This window comes from Bos taurus, chromosome 26 (assembly GCF_002263795.3).
Source record: "Bos taurus isolate L1 Dominette 01449 registration number 42190680 breed Hereford chromosome 26, ARS-UCD2.0, whole genome shotgun sequence".
Taxonomy (NCBI): domain Eukaryota; kingdom Metazoa; phylum Chordata; class Mammalia; order Artiodactyla; family Bovidae; genus Bos; species Bos taurus.
In genome coordinates, this window is record NC_037353.1 from 4,182,980 (window position 1) to 4,206,244 (window position 23,265).

Sequence of the window (23,265 nt, forward strand, 5' to 3'; positions counted from 1 at the left end):
TTATCAATTTTATGTATAGCAGTGCCTATTAATCTCATATAGCTAATTTATCCCTTTCTTTTTTCTCTGGTCACCATGAGTCTGTTTTCTATGGCTGTGAGATTGTTTCTGTTTTGTATACAGATTCATTTATATCACACATAAGTGATATCATATATTTGTCTTTCTCTGGCTGACTTCACTTAGTATAATATTCTCTAGGTTTATACACGTTGATTCAAGTGACAATATTTCATTCTATTTATGGCTGATAAATATTATATTGTATATATAGATCACAATTTTTTGCTAGTCATATATTGATGGACACTGGGGTTGTTTCCATGTCTTGGCTATGGTAAATAGTGTTGCTACTACTGTTTCCTAACCTTAAAGTTTAAAAACTTGAACCTGTAAACACACCATATGTAGGGAAATCTTTATATTTTCATTTGATTTGTAAAGGTGCTAATGCAAAATGTTTTTACCAAATTCTAGAAGATCCTTCATGAAGGAGATGTAGGTTAGATCCCTGGGTCGGAAAGAACCCCTGAAGAAGGGCATGGCAACCCACTCCAGTATTCTTGCCTGGAGAATCTCATGGACAGAGGAGCCTGGTGAGCTATAGTCCACAGGGTTGCAAAGAGTCAGACACTCCTGAAGTGACACAAAATAGAACAAAAGGTCCTTCAGGATCCGGTATTGGATATTAGTTTCCATAACTTTTACTGAGTCTGTGTATATCACAACCAAGATGTCAATGAATCAATTTAATCCTCTCAATTAATTTAATCCTCTCAAAAAAGTACAAATATTTAGGTACTTTTATGTCCATCTTGCATATGAGGATATCATGTCACAAAAGTGTTATTTTCCCAACATTATGCTCTCTATATATGCCTTACAAATAGCTGTGAAAAGAAGAGAAGCAAAAAGCAAAGGAGAGAAGGAAAGATATAAGCATCTGAATGCAGAGTTCCAAAGAATAGCAAGAAGAGATAAGAAAGCCTTCCTTAGCAATCAATGCAAAGAAATAGAGGAAAACAACAGAATGGGAAAGACTAGAGATCTCTTCATGAAAATTAGAGATAACAAGGGAAAATTTCATGCAAAGATGGGCTCGATAAAGGACAGAAATGGTATGGACCTAACAGAAACAAGATATTAAGAAGAGGTGGCAAGAATACACAGAACAACTGTACAAAAAAGATCTTCATGACCCAAATAATCACGATGGTGAGATCACTCATCTAGAGCCAGACACCCTGGAATGTGAAGTCAAGTGGGCCTTAGAAAGCATCACTGCGAACAAAGCTAGTGGAGGTGATGGAATTCCAGTTGAGCTATTTCAAATCCTGAAAGATGATGCTGTGAAAGTGCTGCACTAAATATGCCAGCAAATTTGGAAAACTCAGCAGTGGCCACAGGACTGGAAAGGTCAGTTTTCATTCCAATCCCAAAGAAAGGCAATGCCAAAGAATGCTCAAACTACCGCACAATTGCACTCATCTCACATGCTAGTAAAGGCTTCAGCAATACGTGAACCGGGAACTTCCTGATGTTCAAACTCATTTTAGAAAAGGCAGAGGAACCAGAGATCAAATTGCCAACATCTGCTGGATCATGGAAAAAGCAAGAGAGTTCCAGAAAAACATCTATTTCTGCTTTATTGACTATGCCAAAGCCTTTGACTGTGTGGATGACAATAAACTGTGGAAAATTCTGAAAGAGATGGGAATATCAGACCACCTGACCTGCCTCTTGAGAAATCTGTATGGAGGTCAGGAAGCAACAGTTAGAACTGGACATGGAAAAACAGACTGGTTCCAAATAGGAAAAGGAGTACGTCAAGGCTGTATATTGTCACCCTGCTTATTTAACTTCTACGCAGTGTACATCATGAGAAACACTGGACTGGAAGAAACACAAGCTGGAATCAAGATTGCTGGGAGAAATATCAATAACCTCAGATATGCAGATGACACCACCCTTCTGGCAGAAAGTGAAGAGGAACTCAAAAGCCTCTTGATGAAAGTGAAAGTTGAGAGTGAAAAAGTTGGCTTAAAGCTCAACATTCAGAAAACGAAGATCATGGCATCCGGTCCCATCACTTCATGGGAAATATATGGGGAAACAGTGGAAACAGTGGCTGACTTTATTTTTGGGGGCTCCAAAATCACTGCAGATGGTGACTGCAGCCATGAAATTAAAAGACGCTTACTCCTTGGAAGGAAAGTTATAACCAACCTAGATAGCATATTCAAAAGCAGAGACATTACTTTGCCAACAAAGATTTGTCTAGTCAAGGCTATGGTTTTTCCTGTGGTCATGTATGGATATGAGAGTTGGACTGTGAAGAAGGCTGAACGCTGAAGAATTGATGCTTTTGAACTGTGGTGTTGGAGGAGACTCGTGAGAGTCCCTTGGACTGCAAGGAGATCCAACCAGTCCATTCTGAGAGATCAGCCCTGGGATTTCTTTGGAAGGAATGATGCTAAAGCTGAAACTCCAGTACTTTGGCCACCTCATGTGAAGAGTTGACTCATTGGAAAAGACTCTGATGCTGGGAGGGATTGTGGGCAGGAGGAGAAGGGGACAACAGAGGATGAGATGGCTGGATGGCACCACTGACTCCATGGACGTGAGTCTGAGTGAACTCTGGAAGTTGGTGATGGACAGAGAGGCCTGGCGTGCTGTGATTCATGAGGTCGTAAAGAGTCGGACACGACTGAGTGACTGAACTGAACTGAACTGATGCTCTGTAATCTGACAAAGCTGGGCTTTCCCCGCAAGCAGTCTCTCTCCTCAAATTGTGACAACTAATCAATACAGTTTCACGTGACTTACACTTTTATCTTGTTTTCAGAGTCATAAGTAGTCACAATGGCCTCTATGCTCTTTTGGATACATTTCTAGCAACCTTGGTGTTGGAGGCTTTGCTTTCACTGTTTGCCTTAGGCCTTGACCACTCCTTTTCAGATTTGAGCATGACGGCACAATTATATTCTTTAAAAATTCTCTTTGAATTTCATGTTTCTCCTGACCACTTACCTCAAGTAACACAGTTTCCCATCCTAGATCCTAGATCCAAGTTGGATACATAAATATCTGTTAAATGAATGCAAATTTATTATATAAATAAATAAACAGTATGAAAGAAAATCAATGAGAGCACCATTAGCATTAGTCTTTCTTGGGGCTAGTGCACTGGGACGACCCAGAGGGATGGTATGGGGAGGGAGGAGGGAGGAGGGTTCAGGATGGGGAGCACATGTATACCTGTGATGGATTCATTTTGATATTTGGCAAAACTAATACAATTATGTAAAGTTTAAAAATAAAATAAAATTTAAAAAAAAATAATAAAAAAAAGTATCAGATGTGACAATACTTAAAAGAAACATCTGAATTTGGGGGAGAAGGTGAAATATGTTATGGGGCTTTAGTAGGAAGGGTACCATGTAAATAAGCTCAGTTTGAAAAAAAAAAAAAAAGTAAACATTAGTCTCAGAAGTGGGAAGAATTGACTGCAGATTTTCTGCCTTTGATTGGTCAAATTGGATTTTATCAGCAGAGATGAGAGGGTGTGTTAGAAGGTAAAGTCATTGCAGGAGGAGTTTGGGAAAGAGCTGAAATGATAGGGATATGTGGAGATCACCATGGAAAATTCTCAGTCCTTCATTGTCTCTCTTATAGTCCTTTACTTTATCCTCAAGGAAAGTGAGTCTCATTATGTGACCTCTATCTTAATTTACTCAGTTCTCTAACTCTACACCTCTTATATCTGTGAAGAGACAATTCTTCATGGGTTTGTCTTTCTTGGAGAAGAGGACAATAGGATGAGATGGCTGGATGGCATCACTGACTTGATAGATGTGAGTCTGAGCGAACTCCGGGAGTTGGTGCTGGACAGGAGTCCTGGCGTGCTGTGATTCATGGGGTCGCAAAGAGTCCGACACGAATGAGTGACTGAACTGAATTGAACTGAACTGAACTGTACATCTTACAACTCTGATGTTGAAGGCATTTGTTTTAAACAACCTTTTGAACAATGTTTGTGCAGAAAATAGCATGAGAAGAGAGGTATAGTATTTCCTTTTGGAGCAAAGAACAAACAAGCATGCTTACCACCCATTTCTAAAGGATGAAGACTCCTTACTATGATGTTTCTTTTCCTGGAGTGGAACTGTTAATTGTGCAGACTTCCGTCTGATTCCATCTGCCTTGATTTCATGGGACTTGAGGCAAGAGGCACTAACTCAAATATCCTGATATACAGACTACTGCTAGTGCTTTGAGTGATAAACTGTCCTTTCTTCCTGATTCAGGAGTTTTCTATTTTCTGGTATCATTTTCTTGACACTGTGACAGGCTAACTTGTAAGCTTGTAAATAAGGTAAAGTCTCATACGCTTCAAAATTCTTGAAAGCATTGGTTTCAGTCTTAGAAAGTTTAGTGATAACCTCCACTACAGCGTCCCATGAGTTTTGCCTTTCTAACTATTTTTAAATGATTTGTTAAGTGAGTAGCTCTACACATACATTTACAATTCTATAGCCAATAGATTGTCTATAGGAGGTCAGAATGAGAGAAGGAAAATTCTGTGTAAGTGTAGGACAATCATTGAGGTATCCCTCTTTGGGGAAAGGAAGAAAAATAGAAGTTTAAGATATTGCAATGATAGAAATATGCATGAGTGAAAAGAGAAGTATTTCATAGAAGGTCCTTTTAGAAGCATAACACTGGTAGATGTTTTTAGTCAAAAGTAAAGGTCTAACCCACATGAGGGACCTTGAGGTTAAGCAGGAATTAAGTACAGAGGCTTCAGCTAACTCTGCTGTTTAGCAGAAAAATAATATAGGCTTTTATTTCAGGTTCAGATGAAAGATGGACACATAAGTGCGGATCTGTAATATCCACCAAGCTGTTGAGTTACAGTCCCCAAAGCTTGTCCCAATCTTAAATATCTTTTGATATTTTTTAACAACTTGGGAAGTAGGTACTCCTACCTCCAACAGAGTGAAAAACTCATTCTCAGTGAATAACTTTTGACTCATCTAAAACTTAACTCTAATAGCCTACTATTGACCAGAAGCCTTACCAATAACATGAACAGTCAATTAATGTATGTTTGTGTGTTATATGAGTCACATACTATATTCTTAAAATAAAGTAAGCTAGAAAAAATGTTATTAAGATACTTATAAAGAAGTGACAATACACTTATAGTACTGTAATGTATTTATTGATATCCTAAGTGTATGTTGTCTGTTTATAAGACAAATTGTCTGTCAGTACATATATAATTATATGATACAAAGCACTGTAGATGTTATATGTGTTACTAACACTAAACATCAAAAATGAAAAGATACTATGGAAAGAAATTATTATTTGCAAGTATAATCATTCATGCATTAATAATAAAGAAGCAGCATTTCGACTGCTTTATGGTAGCCTACCCTATACTCAAATGAATGAATCATTTTAAAATTTTTATGGCATACAATATTACAGTTATATTAATAATAAAGTATTGAAAACATTGTTGCATTAAAAAAAAACTTGTGATGACAGGTGATATGCAGTTTCTCCAATTGTAAGAGAGACATACTATATGGTAACTTTGAAAGCAAAGTTTTAAAACAGTAAGAAAACAAAAACATTATTCATTTTAGATTTACTATCTCTCACCTTATACCTATGTAAGGAGAGATTTGTATCTACATATATTTTGCATGTATATTTCATGTCTAACACTTTCTTAATTTTTTGATACTTTTAGGCTACCTAATTAATATGCCAACTTTTTTAGATTGTCACAAATATCAAAAAATTGTTTCAAATGTATTTATTTAAAAAATATCTGTGTGTAAATGAATATGCACAGTTCAAACTATTGTTGTTCAGGGTCAAGAATATAAATAGAAAGAAAGGTGGATAGTAGTTCGAGAGTCTAAATATGTGGTATGGGGTGAGGGTTGAAGGAGGCAGCTTTAAGTTCAGAAGACAGTGCATCTGTTAAGGGCAAGGTTTAAGTAAGAAAGGTTTAGTAAGATCATAATGAAGTGGCATCCAGTTTGAAGACTTCAGGAATCCAAGGTCTACAGTACCCTATGGGACCAAGAAATTGACTATGTTGTCCTCTGCTCATTGGTTAGGGGAAGTCATGAATAGTCTGTCCAATATTTGAGGAGAAAGATTTTCCATTTTATGTGATTTTATGGTCTGTAAAATGCACTTCAGCATGATAAAATTGAAATACATCTTTAGAGATTTTCTGTCCTTTGTATGTTAATTTTGTCAGCAAATGGAATCAAGTCTGCAAGATTCTCAGATTGGAGAATATACTGGGAGATCATTATTAGGCCTGACAATTGGCTCTTCTTTTGGTAATGCAAGTGTCTGATTTAAACTTTGGCTTCCCAGGTACCTACTTCAAAGATGGATGTCTCTGGTAAATACACTGCCAGCCACAGACTCCTGAAGAGCCAAGCTTCATCCTTTCTCTACCAGACTCCTTAGTTTTAAAGATCTTGATTAATTTTGATAAATCTGAGGGCTACTTTTTTTTTTCTCTCTCTCTCTCTTTCTACACTTTATTTTTTTTTATTTTATTTTTTAACTTTACAATATTGTATTGGTTTTGCCATATATCAAAATGAATTCGCCACAGGTATACATGTGTTCCCCATCCTGAACCCTCCTCCCTCTTCGCTCCCCATACCATCCCTTTGGTTCATCCCAGTGCACCAGCCCCAAGCATCCAGTATCGTGCATCGAACTTGGACTGGCGACTCGTTTCATATATGATATTATATATGTTTCAATGCCATTCTCCCAAATCATCCCACCCTCTCCCTCTCCCACAGAGTCCAAAAAACTGTTCTATACATCAGTGTCTCTTTTGTTGTCTCGTATACAGGGCTATTATTACCATCTTTCTAAATTCCATATATATGCGTTAGTATACTGTATTGGTGTTTTTCTTTCTGGCTTACTTCACTCATTCCCACTGTTGTGTCTGAAATTCACAATTCAAGAGTTGTGCTTTTATTGAGGTCCTCACTCTAGATCTCAATAAAAGCAGAACTTGGGGCCTGCATGGCCCCAAACACCCGCCATATAAGACCAAAGTATGTCATATAATTCCTGGGACCTGTTAAGTAATAACCTGTTTGTTTTTTTTTTAATTTCCTGATGGCTATTGCTGAGCTTGTCTTGCAGTCACAGTAAGAATGATAAGGGCCTATCTAGCCATAGCACTGGTTATCGTTAGGCTCATATTGGCACAAAGCAGTCACCCATGTATTGTATAAGGTAGGAGTCCTAAACAACAGATTTAATGTTTCTAAGGCCATAGTTAAATAATTACAAGAAGTTAGAGGACATTTTTGTAAAACTTTAAGGGCATAATAGCTTCCCTGGTAGCTCACTGGTAAAGAATCTGCCTGCCAATGCAGGAGATGCAGATTTAATCCCTGGGTTGAGGACCTGCCCTGGAGAAGGAAATGGTAACCCACTACACCAGTCTTGCCTGGAAAATCCCATAGACAGAGGAACCTGGTGGGCTACCATCCATGAGGTCCCAAAAGAGTCAGACACGACTTAAACAACAACAACAAAGGGCATGGATGGCACTTTAATTTTCTTAACTGAAGACAAATAGGTTTTTCAGAGAAAATAGAGCATGTGGATCTGCTGCTATTTCTGAAAATAGAGATAGGATGCTATTAGGGTGAGGGCTACAGGGAAATGAGGAAGATTAGTCTTCTAAATGGATCTTAAATTTTGTACAAAACAGTTGTTATTCAGTCACCCAGTCATGTCCAACTCTTTGTGACCCCCATGGACTCCAGCATGCCAGGCCTACTTGTCGCGCACCATCTCCTGGAGTTTGCCCAAGTTCATATTCATTGCACTGGTGATGCTGTCCAGCCATCTCACTCTGTGATGCCCTCGTCTCTTTCTGCCCTCAATTTTTCCCAGCATCAGGGACTTTTCCAATGAGCCATCCATTCTCATTAGATGACCAAAACAGTGGAGCTTCAGCTTCAGCATCAGTCCTTCCAGTGAATATTCAGGGTTACTCTCCCTTAACAGTAACTGATTTGATCTCCTTGCTGTCCAAGTTACTTTCAGGAGGTTTCTCTAGCACCACAGTTTGAAAGCATCAATTAGTAGTAGTAACTACTTGTCTTTTTGATGGGTAGAAGTGTGTTCCAGTCAGTCAATAGGGGATAATGATTGCATTGGAAGATATGTAAGCAAGTTGTAGAATTTTTTTTTAACTTATTTTTCTTGGATTTGGGAATACTTATAATGAGATCATACCCAGTCAACTGGGTTCAGCCTCCACCATGTGTCCCATATCTGAAATATATTCTACCCAGAGCAAACAAGGAGCAGCTACAAGATCTAAAATGTTAATAGGGGAAACAGAAGATAGCAGTTAATTAATCTAAAAAGGAAAAAAGTGAAAATCTTAGTTGTGCAGTCATGTCTGACTCATTGTGACTCCATGGACTGCAGCCCTACAGGCTGATCTGTCCATGGGATTTCGTAGGCAAGAATACAGGAGTGGATTGCCCTTTCCTTTTCCAGGAGATCTTCCCAACACAGGGATCAAGCCAAGGTCTCCTGCATTGCAGGTGGATTCTTTACCAAGCAACCAGGGAAACCCAATTAATCTATGCCATCATCAAATTATCATTTCTTCTGGCAGTGCAAGAAACAGGATGTTCTGACACATCTAATATTGGCATCCCATTCTCCAGGTTTATCTTGCTTCAGTTAATTCCCTGGAATGGAAAACCAAGCAGAAAAGTATGTGAATGAGAGTGTTGACTAGTGATAATGAAGCTAAGATAGAGGCAGAGTCAGTGGCACTCAAAATGCTTACCAGTTAATTTTTTGATGCCTGAAAGGAGGAAAGAATGATGAATAGGCATCAGGGTTTAGAGTTGGAAGTGTAGCTTTGATATCAACTAGAAATTTGTTATTTGCAGTTACATGAACATCTATTTTTTGTGCCTAGGGAAATTTCAGGAAAACCATAGTGGATAGATTTACACAGAAGGATGCTATGTCATGTAAAGTTTGTCTTTTGTGTTTTAGATGATATATTTTCTAATTGAAAAAAGAATAATCATTCCAATTTTCCTGTTCACCAGTATCAACAGGTGTCTTTGTCTAGACATGCTGTTACTCTTTATCTTAAACTTTTTATTTTATATAATCTAAAGAGCAACTAATTTGATCTATTTTTTAAAATTATTGAGTCAAAGTATCTTCCATTTTCTCAGCAAGATCTTCGAATTTTGAGGGTCCTTAGTCTACCACTCTTTTCTATGTTCTGAATAAATGTGTAGCTTTACATTTAAGACCATCAATAGAGGAGGAAAAAAGACAGTGGTATCTTAATGTGTATGGAGATCTGAGTATTTTTGGAAGGTTCTAGTTAAGCAGTCTGTGCAATGATTTTTTTTCTTTTTTTCTGTTTACAAGATTGGAACCTCACCAATCAATCTAAAAGAAAAGTCTTCAGGGATAGCTGCTGAGGAATCTTACTATTCTACTCATCTTTTATACAACTCTAATCTTGGCCAAGATTTATAACTAATAAAACCATTAGGTTGTTCATCATCACTACATACTTTGCAAAACTACCTATTTTATAAACTATATTTTGTCCAATGAGGGGAATGTGTTTAGGATAGGATGGAGGAATGAAAAGGAAGAGGGTCCTGTGAAGTGGCAAGAGGAGAGGGATTAGAGTAGGAGAAAAGAGAAAGTCAAAGTAAAACAGACTAGAATGGAAATTGATAGGGAGAGGGAAAGAGATAAAAAAATAATAATAATTTTAATAGAGGCAAAGATAACTATGTTTAGAATACAGGGATTTCACTAGGATACTTCTTTCCTTGCTCAAAAGTCTTGGTCAGTGAAAAAACACTTCAACTCAGTAAATAAATAACCTCCAAGTATATTAGTGAATTGAGATTTGGGTCAATCTACTAGGTAAAGAATGCCTTCTAGCCAAGGTATTAGTCCAGGCTAAGAGGAACAGGGGATATGTGGTAGGATATGAAACTATCTTCCATTCTTCTCCAGGGGCTAATCTGTATGGGCTGCATCATTGGGTTCCCTTGCCTTCTGACGTTCACTTGTGTTGGAAAATTAGAAAACTTCACAGGTGATTAGAGGAAGGAAGTAGAACTTACTGAGAAATTTTTAATTGAGTACTTTCCTGAAGAGGGGATGTCATCATTGCCTGATGTGTAAATCTATCTAGCTAATATTCTAATGCTTCACATATTCTCTGTTTGGCGTTTTCAGTAGCTATTACCTTTAACAACTTCAGGTATATGCTTTTGTTGTTTGGGGTGCTATATTATTTCTTGTAGATTATGATATCTTACCTAATACATACTTTTAAAATCATCCCATAAATTTTTTTTGAAAAAAGTATACTAGTCTGATTTTGTAATCTGTTTCTTGCTGAGAAATTGGCTGATACTGTGATAGCCATAGCTATGTCTAAAATTAGTTCTCTTAGTCTCACTTCTAGAATCTGTCAGTTATTTGAACCAGTAATTCCCTTTCCTATGTTAAAGATTTTAAATAGACTTTTGTATCATGTGCAACCCTGGAGTCCTAATTCAAAGAACCTTTAAGGAAGACATGTGAATTATTTTAGAATTCAGTCTTATATTACACTCCATTACTTTTGACCAGTCACTCAATCTCTGTAAACCTGTTTCTTCATCTGCAAACTGACACAATTAAAATACATCCTATCCAAGGATAGGTAGAGTTTTATCAGTGATTTACCTTGTTAGGCACTTTGAAACAGATAAAATAAACTGAACGTTTCTCTAAATTCTTTAAACTATTATGTCTAATAGTATCTAAGGTCCAGCCACATAGCTATTATTTCTAATATATTTTTGCCCTAAATATTAGAGGAGGGCTGCTGACAGAAAAGAATGTGATGGCCCAATGAAAAGAACCAATGTCTTTTGAAAGTTTAAGCAAAACAGGTAAAGGACCAGAATTGAAAAAGAAAAATTATCAGTGTCGAAAGTCCTTATAACAACTAACAATGTAAGTGCATGCTATGAGTTTAGCTCTGTTGTATTAAATGAAACAATTTAATACATAAATATGTGCATTTAACATAATTCAAAATAATTATTTTACTGTGTAGATCTTTACATTATAGATCATTAAGACTCTATCTTAACAGAACCTGTGAATTGCTATCATATCCATCTTAGCTTAGTAGGCTCCAGAACTCTTAAGTAATCTGTGACCAGCAGAGGCATTATACTCCTGCACCTTTAATTAAACTGCTCTTGTGAGTAAAGGAAAGAATATAAAAAAGCCATTTCAAAATAGATCACATTCTACTAAAATGTCTATTTTTATATGTTTCATTTGCATATTTGGATTCATCTTTGGAAATGTTAGCTAATAATAGTCCCCGATTATGATTTGTATCATTATCATCAGGGATTAAAGAAAAACCAATCATGACAAATTTATGCGAGAGGTACAACTATCATCTCTTATCCTAGACACTGCTATGGTCATATGTTCTGTAATCTCCAGTCAGTACTATGCTACATGCCTTTCTCCTTGATCAGGGCTTCTCTGTTGATGCCCAAAACAAACTCACATTTTGGGATGTCAATTTCATACATAGAGGTCAGAAGTCTAAAATCTATTGAATGAAATTTTGACCAATGAAGATCAGGAGTTGACAGATATTTGTTCCTCCCTTGATTTCCCCAAAAGAAAGTTTTGAAACATATTCATCTGACTCTGTGTTCTGTGAGATTGAACTAGCAGTCCGTCTTATTGACATGCAACTCAGTAATGCAACTTTGATTGCCTCCCCTCCTTCTCTGCTTAGCTCTCCATCCTCCACTCCTCCTTTCAGAATCCTATTTCACAAAAATAAAACATTAGCCATTCAGTAATTAGAGAAGGAAATGGCAACCCACTCCAGTATTCTTGCCTGGAGCATCCCATGGACAGAGGAGCCTGGTGGCTACAGTCCACGGGGTCACAAAGAGTTGGACACGACTGAGTGACTTCACTTCACTTCACTTCACTTCATTCAGTAATTATCTCAGGTTCTAGGGAAGGGGACTTTAAAGTTACCCATGTATAAAATCTCATCTTTATAGCATAATGATATAAAATGGGGTTAAACATATATACTTAGAATATTCTGTTCAGTTGATAGGGAAACATTTTCTACAAGAACAGATTTGAACTTTAGTTAAAACATTTTCTCAGTGTATGGCATATTCTATTTTAAAGTTAAATCACATTCTAAAATTCAAATTCAGATGAGAGGAAACCCCCTTAAATAAATGTTAAGAAAAAATGAATATATATATATATACACACACACACACACACATACACACACATGATTTTAATTATTTATTTGGGGTTTCCCTGGTCACTAAGTTGGTAAAGAATCTGCCTACAATGCAGGAGACTTGAATTCAATCCCTGGGTTCGGAAAGTCCCCTGGAGAAGGAAATGGCAACCCACTCCAGTATGCTTTCCTTGGAAATCTCCTGGACAGAGGAGCCTGGTGGACTACAGTTCATAGAGTTGCAAAAGTCAAACATGACTTAGCCTTACAACACCACCACCACCACCACCACCACCACCATTTCTTTCTTTATTTTTGGCTGTGCTGGATCTTCATTGTGTGCGGACTTACTCTAGTTGCAACAAGCTGGGGCTACTCTCTACCTCTGGTGCGTAGCCTTCTCAATGCAGTGGCTTCTTTTGTTCCGTTGTTGTGAAGTATGGTTTCTAGGACATGTGGGCTTCAGTAGTCGCAGCACGCAGGCTTAGTAGCTGTGGCCCATGGGTTTAGTAGTCTCAAGGTACGTAGAATCTTACCAGACCAGGGATGGAACCTGTGTCTCTTGAACTGGCGAACAGATTCTTAACTACTGGACCAACAGGGAAGTCCAAGAAAAATAAATATATATTAATTCCTATTATTGCTATAAATATGATGAATGCTTATAATTTGAATACTACGAAATATAAGGAGGGAAACATTTCTATTTCAGCCAAAGATAAGGTATAGTTAATTTTATACTTTAAATATATATATATTTTTAAATGAAGCATACTTTTTGAGCTGATAGATATCTTGCTTTTTTTCTTTCCATATTCCATGCCATGAGCATTTTCTCCTTTGGTAAAATAGTATAGAAAACTGTGTATTAAAACAAAAATAGTAGCAAAGTATATGATTTTATCAAGCTTGCTTTCTTTCTTCTTTTTTTTTTTCATTAGTTCACTCTTGATGACTATTTAAGTTTATCTTTATGTGCTTTTCTAGATATTTTCTTATAATTTTCTGGAAATTGTACTGCTCTACCAAGGTCTAAGTATCTTTTATTTTGTATGCATGTGTATTTCTCCTTGTGGCTCAGATGTAAAAAATCTGCCTGCAGTGTGGAGACCTGGGTTTGACCTGGATTAGGAAGATCCCTTGGAGAAGGAAATGGTAACTCACTCCAGATTTCTTGCCAGGAGACTACCACAGACAGAGGAACCTGGTGGGCTACAGCCCATAGGGTCACAGAGAGTTGGACACGACTGAGCAAATAACACACCCATTCTTTTTCAAAAATCATAGCTTCTCTTTGAATTCCCTTACGATTTTTTCAGCTACCAGTATCCTATTGCTATCATCTACCTAAATTGCATGATTCTACTTTGCTAAGTCACTTCAGTCGTGTCCAACTCTGTGCGACCCCACAGACAGCAGCCCACCAGGCTCCCCTGTCCCCGGGATTCTCCAGGCAAGAACACTGGAGTGGGTTGCCATTTCCTTCTCCAATGCATGAAAGTGAAAAGTGAAAGTGACGTCCTTGAGTCGTGTCCAACTCTTCGTGACCCCATGGACTGCAGCCTTCCAGGCTCCTCTATCCATGGGGTTTTCCAGGCAAGAGTACTGGAGTGGGGTGCCATTGCCTTCTCCGATGATTCTACTTGTTCATGTATAATTTTAGCACATGACATTCTCCCTTTATTTTCACCATGTTCCCTATCATTGACTTTATTGATTTCAACATTCCTGTAGATCATACATTCATAAACTGATCCTATTAATTCAAGCAATATTTATTCTCATTCTCACCTCACCTACTCAGTCCTGCATAATGACCTTCAACTCTCAATTCTATGTTTAATACTGAAATCCAGTGCAGTCAATTCACCCAATTATATTTTTGTATTCAGTAACCCTCATCAAACCTGCATTTCCCTCCTTACTCAGATTTAGATTTCTATTCCATAATTAAAATCTCTGCTTTGAAGAAACCTAAACTTGCTTCATGATTACTTCTCTATAACATACTTCTAGAAAAATCTCTTACCTTGTTAACCCAAATATCTGTGGGTTGCACTTGAGCATATTTGGAGGGAAAACTCACTACTATATTGTCTAGTCTCACTTCAATTTAATGTCACAAATGCAAGTTGGGCATTCAGTAGGGCCCAATAGTTTAATATATGTTTATAATATGCTTTAATATTCTCCAAAATGACAATTTCAAGTATTGTCCTATCACCCACTTCTTCACAATCTCTTCCTCTCCCCTTCCTCTGATAATGATCTTGCCTTATATTTAATTGAGAAAATAAAAGCCATCATCCTCCTTTATTTTCAGACATCAGAAGTGAAGACCATGGAGTATCTGTGTTTGCACACAGATTAGTTACTTGTCCCTGATATGAAAAAGGGCAACTCTTTGGTATGAATCTCTCATTACTTTCCTATACATATCTTCCCTACATCCTCTTGAATCATCAGTTCCTCTTTCTCTGCTTGATGAATCATTTATATCTACATTCATGTAAGTTCTAGTATTTCCCTCTAATAAGACAACTCAAGCTGACTTCACACCCCTCTTGAAATTACTGCTCCCTTTCATGGTTTTTGTCTCTTTATTTAACATGTCCTTCCTGTACTCCATTTGGTTTTCTGTAGCCAACTCTCTTTGAGGGTTGCTGTAATCAAGATTTCCTATGATGTCTGTGTTGCCAAGAATAACAATCATTTCTCTGTTTTTATTTTATTTGACTTCTCATATTTGACATATGATAATTCCTCTCTAAAAACAGATTCTTCTCTTAATATCTATGTTGCAACATCTTTTGAATTTTTTCATATGTTACTCTCTACTTCTTAATCACCATCCCACATTTTCTCAACTTACATTTGCTTTGTAAAGTGTAAGATAAGATAAGGAGACTTGGGACAGATTCAACATTGTCTACCTAACGAACCCAAATTTTCATTTAAACTTTTTTTTCTATTTGGAATTTTGTCCTGCAGTCAGCCACGTTGCTAATCTTGGTCTAGTTTCTCTGTGCTCTTGTCAATCTGACAGTTTTCTTTACCTTCTAATCTCAGAAAATGGGGGCTGGAGTATCAGTTTCTTCCTTTCCAGAAGGTGGTAATCTTCAGTTCTCCATTACCCATCCCTTTAGTAAAAGTCACTTGAACATCAGAATTTCTTATACCACCTTCTCTCAGAAAGTGGACTTCACAAGGAATATATATACTCATAACTGGAGGAAACTACTTAAGGTACTTTTTTTCCAGCCTTAAGAAACACCGGGGAAATTGGCTGCAAAGTTATTTTTCTGTTCCTTCTTAGACACAGATTCAGTTGCACACTTATCCTTCCAGATGAGACAAAAAATCAAAGTTGACCTCTGCAGAGCAACTCATTTATGGCATCCCACTATAGTATTTTCATGCTTCTTCAGCTTTTGATGCCCTATCCAATTTAGTTTGTTTTTCTCTATTTGTTAGGTTCTATTGCCTAACAGCCTTTACAAATTAGCTTCTTTATCTCCACAGAAGCTCTTTTGGTGTCAGGTACTGATGTTTGTTCCAGACTGATTCTTGAGTCTGAATGGTGCAAAAGACTTTTTCTTTTCCTCCAGACATTGAGGTTCAAATAAGGACACTGCCAGAATGCAATTGAATAAACTGTTCACACATTCCAGGAAATGAGAGAACTTTACTTTTTTGGAGCCTAGAAGATAGTACCTCTGTGCCACACTAATTGGTTTATACTTACAAGGACCCTTGTTTTTCTTTGTCCTTTAGAGCATAACATCAGGTATTTTGGCTGACAAATTGAGGCTAATAGCTTTTGCTTGTTGGGAAAAAAAAAAAAATCCAGATACTGTTAAATATTTCTACGACTTAGCTGTTGCTTCTACTTGACTATAATAGAAGGCAGGATTACTTACAGATTCACCACAATAACAATCATAATTTTACATTAAATAAAGGAGAGCCTGGATTTTTGTCTTCCACACTGAATAAGCTGATGTTGAACAGTTCTATGAAGACCTACAAGATTTATTGTCTTTTGTTGCCCTTCAAATGGAGTTCCTGCTTCAGTGATTCTCTCAGAATCTTGTTTACTTGTGATTACATTGTAACTCCTGCTTATGTCTGGGCTGCATACCACATTCCTCAGTTTATTTCTTATCTTTTTAAATCCTGCTTGCCCCTAGTATCTTAAGCTCACTATCTCCTAAAAAGGCTTCTAGCTATTCTTAACTATTCCTAAACCTTAAACTCAGCAAACTTCCTTTGCCATAAACATTCCGCTCACAAACAGGTCTCAGATAGCAATCCTTCCAATGGCCTCAAGCTGCAGCCTACATGCTCATCCTGGAACATTCTTTGTAAAGATCCTTGAACAAATGTCAATGGTTACTTTATAGATTATTTTCTGGGCACAACTGCAGAAGGCTTTGTGCTTTCTCATGCTTCTCTCAAGAATAATAAGCACCTTAACATTCTTTCCAGCTAACTCAACTGAAGAAAGGAAAGAACAAGTCAGAATCAAAAGACCTAACTCCTTAATCCCAGGACCCTGCCTGCGGGATGAGGAGAGGTGGTTGGGGCCATGCATCCATTTTGTCAGAAATGCCTAACACGGCTCTGGACACCCTTGGACTGCAAAGAGATCCAACCAGTCCATCCTAAGGGAGATCAGTCCGGGGTGTTCATTGAAATGACTGATGTTGAAGCTGAAACTCCAATACTTTGGCCATTTGATGCGATGAGCTGACTCATTGAAAAAGACCCTGATGCTGGGAAAGATTGAGGGCAGGAAGAGAAGGGGACAACAGAGGATGAGATGGTTGGATGGCATCACTGACTCAATGGACATGGGTTTGGGTGGACTCCAGGAGTTGGTGATGGACAGGGAGGCCTGGCGTGCTGCGGTTCATGAGGTCACAAAGAATTGGACATGACTGGGTGACTGAATTGAACTGAACTGAATTCTATTTTGAGAGCTAGTCAGAACATTTATGCTCTATTATATTCTTGCAGCAGAATTAATACATCATATATTAGGTCTGTACCATGACTCTCTGTTCACAACTAATTCTTTTTCATCATCACCTTGACTTTTACCCTTTCCTCTTGCATTCATTTCTACTTTTCTCCTGAACTTTGGGTACTGAATCCTTTCAGTGTACTAATAGATGATTAAATCCATTAGAATAAATTTAGGGGTTAGAAGAGAAAGAAGATTTTGCTTACATGTTAGATTGATTCATATGAAATTCCTAGTATTTGAATATTTTTGGCATTCAAAAATGCCATTTAAGTAATGAACCAAATAAGCAAACAAATGAAAAGCATACTCTATTTATCACAAAGAATCTTAAAAGGTTTTAGCTACTGAGTCAATGATAGTCAAAGGGTTATTTCTTGTTAAATAAAATAAAAATATATGACATTATCTATGTATCTTAATCACTTGGTTACATTTTGTCTCACAATCTTATAGCTACTTCATTCATCTATCATATTTTTTTTATTATCTTTTCACTAAGTCACTGATCCTGACCAATAGAATTCTCTAGATTACAACTTTTGCTAATTATATTTTAAAAAGGGCAGAAGTTAGGGTACTATATGCTTAGTGGTATAAATAAATACATACATACATACATGCATATATGTGCCTCCCAATGTAGTGGACCCAAGAGACACAGGTTCAGTTCCTGGGCTGGAAAGATCCTCTGGAGGAAGAAATGGCAACCCACTCCAGTATTCTTGCCTGGAGAATCCCATGGACAGAGGAACCTGGTGGCTTAATGTCCATGGGGTCACAAAGAGTTAGACATGACTGAAAGACTGAGCACAACGAACATAATAGGGTACTATATCTGGCACTGGATTCTTTCTAAGTTGAATGGATACTATTACCTGGTAAGAATCATTTCTGAAACTCTCAGTGCATTTGGGAATATGAATTGGATATGGGAGCTAATAAAATTTAGGCCACTCTACATATACTTGAGCTTAAAGGAAGAATAGATTTGCTGGATTTAGACCTCTTAGTCTACTACATGACCCCTTTTTTAATTCCCACAACTCTTTAAAAATGTGATAAAACTCAAAAAATATAATTGGACTGCTTTTAGAAACTAGAAAAAAGAACTGATATTCCTGGTATGGTGACATGATAGATGGAACATTAAGCCATAGAAGCAGAGTGGTCTCAGTATTGCATGTACCTAGATACAAGTAGGTCATGGGGAAGGTTTTGCACAGGCAATAGGACTGGACTTTCCAATTTAGCTTAACTAGCTCACTGGGGAGTAGGAACCCCCTAACCTGAGTTACACCACCCATTAAGTAGCCTCAGGGATGATACTACTATGAAACTAAAGAACAGTTTTTGAGTGATCCAGCTGCAATACACAGTCTATCAAATAGTTATGCACTAAAATACCCCTCCTTTTTATGTTCATTGTTCCAAGGCTGAATGGTTTCAACTATTCCTATACATGTGAAAAATAAGCATTTAATGAAACAACGGGAGATTTTTATTCCAGACAGCATAGATTCTTAGAGTTTTGAAGTTATTTTCTTCTTATAGTATCTCTTGTTTTGAGATCTTTTTTTCCTAAGTCTCTTTTGCTTTAGGGAAATAATGGCTAGAGGCAGGTACTTTCAAATTAATTCCAAAATTCAAGGCATTTTTGGAACCCCCTTCAAAATAAATCTTTATTTTATACATTTTCTGTTAACAATAAAAGAAAGTTAGCAATAATTCAAGTAAAAACTTCCTCACATGCAGCAATAGAAATATGAAGCTATACATAAAATTAAATTTATTTTTCAAAGCTTTTCAGTTGAGCACTCCAAAATAAGTTATATTGTTATAACTTAACATTATCTGTTTCATCTTTGGCAATATTCTAGTACTTTCAAATTTAAGCTTTTCCATTTGTACATTGAAAATTTGAATTTCTAACCATTTCTTTTTGTACTGCATGAGTTATGGTAGATGGTAAATTATTGCGACAGAGACTGAAGGTTGTAAGGGTGTTAGTAGTATCCAAGTCTGCATCTTTCCTTTCAAATGGCACAGAGGTGAGTTGTGTGGGGCAGAGGAGATGAATTCCACTTCATGAAGTTATTGAGAAATCAGACCCCTTGCATCCTGTAACTCTTTCATCTCCCAGATTCATGGCCTTCATATTGAATGCAATGAGTGAGCTCATTAGCCAATGGAAAGGAGAAGGAATACACCTAAGCATGAATTCGAAGGAAGTGTCTTGGAATTTACTTCAACATTACTTCCTTTCACATAATGTTGGCCTGACTTAGTCGTGTTGCCTTACCTAGCTGCAAGAGGGCTGGAAAATTCAGACCCTAGCTGGATAGCTGTGTGTTCTGCTAAAATTCAATGTATTTTCTTACTATAAGGATGGAAAAAATGTAACTGAGAGACAGCTAGTGACTGTTGCCACTCTAATCATTCTTCCTTACTTTTTAGAAGTATTAGTATATTAGCTTGAGGTTGTGGGGACAACCTTCTTCCATGTCTTCCAGTTAGTTTGTATTGTAAAAGAGAGTATAAATGTTCTTTTTTTTTTTTTTTTTTTTAGCATAGAACTCACATGTTCTATGTGAAATGTGAGGCCTTAAAAATGAATGTATATCACAAGCAAAAGGAGCCTAAGGAGATGTGGTGACTAAATATAAGAAATACTTTGAATGTAATCCAGGAAGAGAAAAAGGACAATAGGAACTATAGAAAAGAATAGGGAAAGTGTAGAAACTATGAATGATATGGACTTTAGTTAATAATGGTGTACAATATTAGTTCATTAATTATGACAAATGTATAATACTGAATGACTAAGATGTCAATAATAAGGTAAACAGAATATGTGGTAATGCAGTAAACATCTGTACTATCTTTGTACTCTGCAACATCTTGTACTCTGCAAATCTCAAATGTTCTAAAATAAAGTTTATTAATAGAAATAAATGTGCACTATTTTATATTAAATTAATAATTGCATATTTATCAAATGCAGGACATAAACACAGGTAATAGTGAAACAGCAATTTGAGAAAAATCTAGTATTAGATAATATTCCTCAAATCCAAATTGACTTAAGCATAAAAAATTGAAGGATAAAATGAAATGAGGACTTCATATAATGATGAAGTACCATTGATTATTAGATTGAGTTTTCTCTTCAAATTAGATTGATTTATTCACCTAAACTACTGTGAGGAAAGAGCTTTATTTTGCTCATTCATGTTAATAATACATCCTTATTTAAAAGTTGTGTGGTTAAAATGGGCTTCCCTGGTAGCTCAGCTGGTAAAGAATCTGCTTACAATGCAGGAGACACCAGTTCAATTCCTTGGTTGGGAAGATCTCTTGGAGAAGGGATAGGCTATCTACTCCAGTATTTTGGGGCTTCCCTAGTGGCTCATATGGTAAAGAATCCACCTGCAATGTGGGAGACCTGAGTTTGATCCCTGGCTTTCAAAGACTCCCTGGAGGGGAGGGCATGGCAGCCCAATCCAGTATTCTTGCCCGGAGAATCTCCATGGAAAGAAGAGTCTGATGGGCTACAGTCCATGCGGTTGCAATTGAATGACTAAGTGCGCATGTACCACACACACACACACACACACAAGTTTGAAATACACTTACTTCATTCTTCCATTAAATATATGTAAATGATTAATTTGTTATGATATTTCTGTTTTAACTAGAATTTAAGTTTTCTGTAATAACTATTAATTAAACTGTACCACCTTCTAAGATGAGTACTGAGTCACATATATATGAAGAAAAAAATTGCCAAAGTGATAAGTCAGTTATTATTCTAGATCTGGATCAAGTGCAATTTCAAATGTTGCTTATTAGGAGCAAGATATGATTTCTTGAAATTATTTTAATAATGAGACTGTGTTTTGCATTAATTTTATTACCCTATTTATGATAAAAAAATCGAATCCATTTAAATTTCAGTTCAATTTAGATTTAAATCTAATCATCTTTAAAAAAATGAAAGTAACTTTTCTGAGATCAAGATGATATGGAGTGGGTTACATTAAATAAATAAGGAAAGACGTGAATACCTGCAACAACACTCTCATAATTAGGAAGGGAATTTCTGACATAATCTGTGTATTCTCTATATGCAGTTCATTTACTTTTCTAAGTCATTCTTGATTCTTGGAGCAACTTTTTTTTCACATGAATTAAATCACATCCTCACTCTTTTTAGGTGAAGATTACATTTTGGTTAGCTGTTTTCAATCTTAAGAAACAGAAACTCTTTAATATTATCTTCTTTAATTGAAGGTATATTGATAGATATATTCTTGACCTCACACAAGAGCAACTAACTTGACCATTCAAAGTTCAGAACCATGCTGCTGCTGCTACTAAGTCGCTTCAGTCGTGTCCGACTCTGTGTGACCCCATAGACAGCAGCCCACCAGGCCCTGCTGTCCCTGGGATTCTCCAGGCAAGAACACTGGAGTGGGTTGCCATTTCCTTCTCCAATGCATGAAAGTGAAAAGTGAAAGTGAAGTCACTCAGTTGTATCCGACTCTTAGCAACCCCATGGACTGCAGCCTACCAGGTTCCTCCGTCCATGGGATTTTCCAGGCAAGAGTACTGGAATGGGGTGCCATTGCCTTCTCCAACAGAACCATAAATAAATCTAATTGTTAAGAAATTAAAACTGTTTGCAAGTGATCCTTAGAACCAAGTTATATGGGACTTACTGCTAGCAAACATGCACTAATGCAATTAGGTCTTTATATTAGGTCACTCTCACTCATGCCACAAGCTATCCTCTGTTGGTTCTTAATATTAAGAGCTATCACTTATAAAATGCTCACAATGTGCCAGACTCTAATACACACTATCTCATCAGACCACCTGACCTGCCTCTTGAGAAATCTGTATGGAGGTCAGGAAGCAACAGTTAGAACTGGACGCGGGACAACAGACTGGTTCCAAATAGGAAAAGGAGTACATCAAGGCTGTACATTGTCACCCTGCTTATTTAACTTATATGCAGAATACATAATGGGAAACTCTGGGCTGGATGAAGCACAAGCTGGAATCAAGATTGCTGGGAGAAATATCAATAACCTCAGATATGCAGATGACACCACCCTTATGGAAGGAAGTGTAGAAGAACTAAAGAGACTCTTGATGAAAGTGAAAGAGGAGATTGAAATAGTTGGCTTAAAGCTCAACATTCAGAAAACGAAGATCATGGCATTCAGCCCAGTGACTTCATGGCAAATAGATGGGAAACAGTGGAAACAGTGTCAGACTTTATTTTGGGGGGGCTCCAAAATCACTGCAGATGGTGACTGCAGCCATGAAATTAAAACACTCTTGCTCCTTAGAAGAAAATCTATTACCAACCTAGACAGCATATTAAAAACCAGAGACATTACTTGCCAACAAAGGTCTGTCCTGTCAAGGCTATGGTTTTTCCAGTGGTCATGTATGGATGTGAGAGTTGGACTATAAAGAAAGCTGAGTGCCAAAGAATTGATGCTTTTGAACTATGGTATTAGAGAAGACTCTTGACAGTCCCTTGGATTGCAAGGGGATCCAACCAGTCCGTCCTAAAGGAGATCAGGCCTGGGTGTTCATTGGAAGGACTGATGCTGAAGCTGAAATTCCAATACTTTGGCCACCTGATTTGAAGAGCTGACTCATTGGGAAAGACCCTGATGCTGGAAAAGATTGAAGGTAGTAGAAGGAGACGACAGAGGATGAGATGGTTGGATGGCATCACTGACTCAATGGACATGACTTCGGGTAAACCCCAGGAGTGGGTGATGGACAGGGAGGCCTGGCATGCTCCAGTCCATGGGGTCCCAAAGAGTCTGACATGACAGAGACTGAA